The sequence below is a fragment of the Thamnophis elegans genome, chromosome 9 (genome assembly GCF_009769535.1).
Source record: "Thamnophis elegans isolate rThaEle1 chromosome 9, rThaEle1.pri, whole genome shotgun sequence".
Classification (NCBI taxonomy): domain Eukaryota; kingdom Metazoa; phylum Chordata; class Lepidosauria; order Squamata; family Colubridae; genus Thamnophis; species Thamnophis elegans.
Window position 1 is genome coordinate 50,211,915 of NC_045549.1, and position 4,648 is coordinate 50,216,562.

General features: G+C 36.9%; 1 pseudogene; it reads right to left on the reverse strand.

The window, feature by feature from the left end:
• Positions 1 to 389: 389 nt before the first annotated feature.
• Positions 390 to 1,301, reverse strand: LOC116512940 (annotated as a pseudogene).
• Positions 1,302 to 4,648: the final 3,347 nt, after the last annotated feature.

A 4,648-nucleotide genomic window follows, 5' to 3' on the forward strand; every position in this document is an offset into this window, starting at 1 on the left:
GAAGCACTTGAGATCAACCACAGGTAGTTTTCATTTAACTATGATAATTGGAACTGACAACTCTGTCACTAAATGATGTCATAAAGCTCAATGTCACACGACTAGGTTGACTAACGGCATTTGAAGCAGTCCCACTTACCATCAATAATGAATCTTGCATAGTAACAGTATCCTATGGTAATGTGACTGCCATTTGTGACTTCCTGCCAGTTTTCCCGTTGACTTTGCTTGTCAGAAGCTGACAGTGAAGGTCACAAATGGTGATTACATGACCTCAGTACACTGCAATGTCTTAATTGTGAGTCAGTTGCCAATTGCCTGAATTGCAATCACATGACTCTGGGGATGCTGTGAGAGCTGCAACTAAGAGGAGCCATCATAAGTTCCTCTCAGTTTTTTTTATTCACAGCATTAATGACCTAACATATAGACTCGTTCAATCGGCCACTAAATTTTTTTGAGACAAGGTGCTGTCTATGAACGACACAATGGACAGTCATAACTCCAGGTACAGCCAATTTTAGATGAGCTTGAAATCCACAATATTGTCCAAACATGGATGCAGCTCTATTGGTTGCATATGCCACGACTTTTGTCAAAAGGATGTTTTTCTCATAATAAACTCTTCAAAGTTTTAAATATCGAAGAATCTTTTGTGTTGGTGGCTAAATTTTGAGCAAATAACAGTTCTTCCCTGATCTCTTCATTTCCGTTGATGAAACGGACTTAAACCAATAACAAGGATTCATTTTCACGAATCGTTGACTCATCAATCTGCATCATGAATTCAGTACTTTTCAAGGTGTCAATAAGTTTTCTTCCACATCAGCAGCCATTTCATCAATTCTTTTTGATATGGTGTCATTGCTCAAAGGAATCGATTGCGTGACAGTGCTTGCGCTGGGCCCCAACATGGTGGCAACAATCTGTTTCACTGCTGGTAAAATCAGCGTTTCTCCAATAGTGTGAGGTTTGCCACATTTTGCTATCAACAAAGATACTTCATAGGAACAAATGAGCCCCTTGTCGGCGTTAAGTGATGATTTTCCAAATAGCTTCTCAACAGTGCTGCGACCCTCAAACTTGGCATTTAAAAATTGGAAAAATGATACCAGTTTGTCGGCTTTATCCGAATGAATTCTTACCAAATGGTCTTTCAATTGGGAAGGCTTCATCGCTTCCTTTGAAAATGTTTTCTCACAAAGAAGACAAAACATAAGCTGTACGTTGAAAGGAAATGGAATGAATCCCAATTTTAGGTATTCCGTCAAATATTGGCGACACTTCCTCTTCTTGGCCATATTGAGATGTCGTCGAAATGAAAGGCACTAACTGCAAATTAAATTTTTGACTGCACTGGAACACTATGGACATCGATAAACCTAGTTTCAACAGTTACGTTGACATTACAGCTGACATCACAGGAGACAGCCACTCAGCATGCAATGTTTCGAAAGAAGCGCTCACCCCTCCATCACTGCCCATTCTGGCCAATGGCGCACCATTGTATGGATAGAGTGATAGAGACTGCTGGGCAATGTACATGAAGATGAGCGATGCATATTCACATATTTATGGTGTTCTGTACTGAAGCTAGCTGGAAGAACATTTTAAAACAATTCAATCCACTAATAGCGAGCGATCTGATATTTTTGTACGACAGATATACAGCAGTTCACTGTACGAAAAAAGTCTCAAAAGTCTCCCCAAAACCTCTTGCTCAATCGCCCCTATATTGCCCCCCTTCCATTCCTTTGCCCCCCTGTCACCCCTTTTTGTTCCATTGCCCCCCTGAAAAACAAAACCACCCCATGGGGGGCAATATCACCCAGATTAAGAACCACTGATCTAGACCAAGGTCTCCTCTTTTTAGGGTGATGAGGCTTGTAGAATATTTGTTGTGTATAATTTTTGTTAAATAATTTTTTAAAAGAATAAAAGCAAAGAAAAATTAGCAAGAAAAAATAAGGAATGTAAAGAAAAGTAAAAAGTACAAAAAAGTACAGAGAAAGAATCAGAACAGAAATAAAAAAAGGAAAGGAAAAAGTTATAAAGAGTGACTTCTGATTTTCTTAACAGCAGTTACATTTATATTTATCCTTTCTCTCTAAGATTATGACGTAATTTCCTTCGTTCCATTATCCACCCTTTTAAATAATCAAGTCAATTAATTATGTTTATTTTTCTTCTTTTTAAGTAAAAGTTCATAAGGAGGATTTTTGTGGGTAGTGTCACAAAATGGCTGACATAAAATGCTATCTATTCACAACATAGCTATAACAATGAATTTACAAAACATTAATTTCTCAAAATTCACATTTTGAGGTCTAAAAGAAAAACAAGCTGGCCAGGAGCAAATAATATAAGGCAATAATATGATGTGAGTTCCAAAGTATAATCTCATTATTTCAAATCTACTGTTTTCTATTCCAATAGTCAGTTCTAGGAAGTATATTAATAAAGTGTAGACACAAGATACATGGCTATAAAAATCAGAACAAGATAGGAATGTGGTCTTAGCTCCCAAATCCAAATTATGTTACACCCCCACCCCATAAAAAGTAGCAATCCATTTCACAGAAAACAAACTGGAAATATTCAGAGAAATGTGCACACACATAAACACCCATGTCTCATTCCCCTTAAAATTCCAGATTTCAAAGCAAGTCAGGTAAAACATGTAAATGAAACAGACCAATGGATTATATAAATAACAAAATCAAAAGTACAAAGTTTTCTCAATTCTCATCACCTTCTTTCTTTCAGTTCCTCATATAGGTTTTTGATCTGCTTTCTAACTACCACATGCAACAATATGTTTTTTCTGGCATACTTGAGAAGGGGCATTGGGTTGTGACCAAAACCAACTCATTTTGAAACAATAAATTCATTTTCTAATTCACTTCAGGGATCTACCTAGGGTCCAGAAGAATTCTCAGATATACAGTTTGAACGTTTTCAATAATAGCTAGGATAACAACATTGGAAGGACCTTGGAGGTCTTTAGGTCCAACCTCTTGCCTGAACACAAGACCTTATACAATTCTGGACAAATCGTTGTCCAAACTCTTCCTGAAAACTTCCAGTGATGGAACACCAATTTCTGGAGGTAAGCCTTTTCCGTTTATGAATTTTCTCCTGGTTAGGAAATTTCTCCTTAGTTCTAGGATAGATATCTTTTTAATGATATTCTTGTCTTGCCCTCTGTTGCTTTATAGAACAGGTCAACCATATCTTCTCTGTGAGAGCTGCTAAAGTATTAGAAGTCTGCTTTCATATTACCCCTAATCCTTCTCTTCATTAATGATATATCTAGTTCTCTCAACCTTTCATTGTACAGTTTAGCCTCCAGACCCTTTATCATCATTGTTACCCTTCTCTAAACTCTTTCTAGGGTTTCAGCATCTTTTTTATTGTAGTGATCAGAGCTAAACACAGATAAGTGTGGTCTCACCAGTGCAATGCAATACAAAGAGGCACTATTCATGTGATCTTGATACTATCCTGCTTTTACAGCCAAGAACTGCATTAGCTTTTTTGGCAGTTTACCACAATGCTGACTCATTCTTACATGGTGGTCCACTAGGATGCCTAGATACTTCTCACAGTTACTACTAATGAGCAAGTACCACCTATTCTATACCGGTACATTTTATTTTTCTTGTTTAAGTATAGGTAGGACCTTACTTTTGTTTGATACAGTCCAACAGTCTATCAAGATACTTCTGAATCTTGAGTTTGTCTTCCAAAATGTTAGTTATTCCCCCTAGCTTGATGTTATCTGCAAATTTAATGAGTTCCCCTTCTATCACCTTATCTAGATCATTTATGAAAATATTGAAGGCTATTGGGCCTAAGACAGAAACTTGAGGTACTCCATTGCATGCTGCATGCCATGTAAATGCAGTTTCATTAAGGATTACATGGAATATGGTTGGTTTGTCAGCCAATTGTGAATCCATCTGGTGGTAGTAGTGTCTTTCCCACCAGGAAGTAAGCTGTGGTCTATTTTGTCAAATGCCTTACTGCAGTCTAAGTAAACTATGTTCCCAACATTTCCCTGATCCACTTTTTAGTCATTTTGTCAAATAAGAAAATAAGAGCATTGTACAGGAGTATACTCTGTGTCCCAAACAATATATTTCACAGCCGAGATCTAGGATCAAAGTCACAGACAATCATCATGGATTTCTCTAAATTTGCTAAGCTTTCTAATTGTATAGCTAGCTACCTCTATTGACCTAAGGGTATTCTGTCAGGAAAAAAAAATCAGATCTGTAAAGTTAGATATAGGATTCAACTAGTAGAAGATTATATTCTTCAGTCACGTTATGCTCTTGAGTTCTTGAAGTGGATAACCATTATTTCTACAGTATTTATTTCCCAAAATTGGTCTAAGTTCTTGTATATATAAGAGACACATGCCTCTCTTGGAATGTTGGAAAGCAGTGCATTGACTGATGTGTTTTCATGTGATGGTAAGCAAAACTGTGGGGGAGAGAGACAACAATGGTCTTTTGCTGTAATAATAGTTTGAAAGACCTACATGAAAGACTTTAGTTTTATATGGTGTTCCATAATGGTTGCTCTCTGTTCTTACTGATTTCAGTTTCTTCTATTTAATGCATTTTTATAGCAAGAAAACATT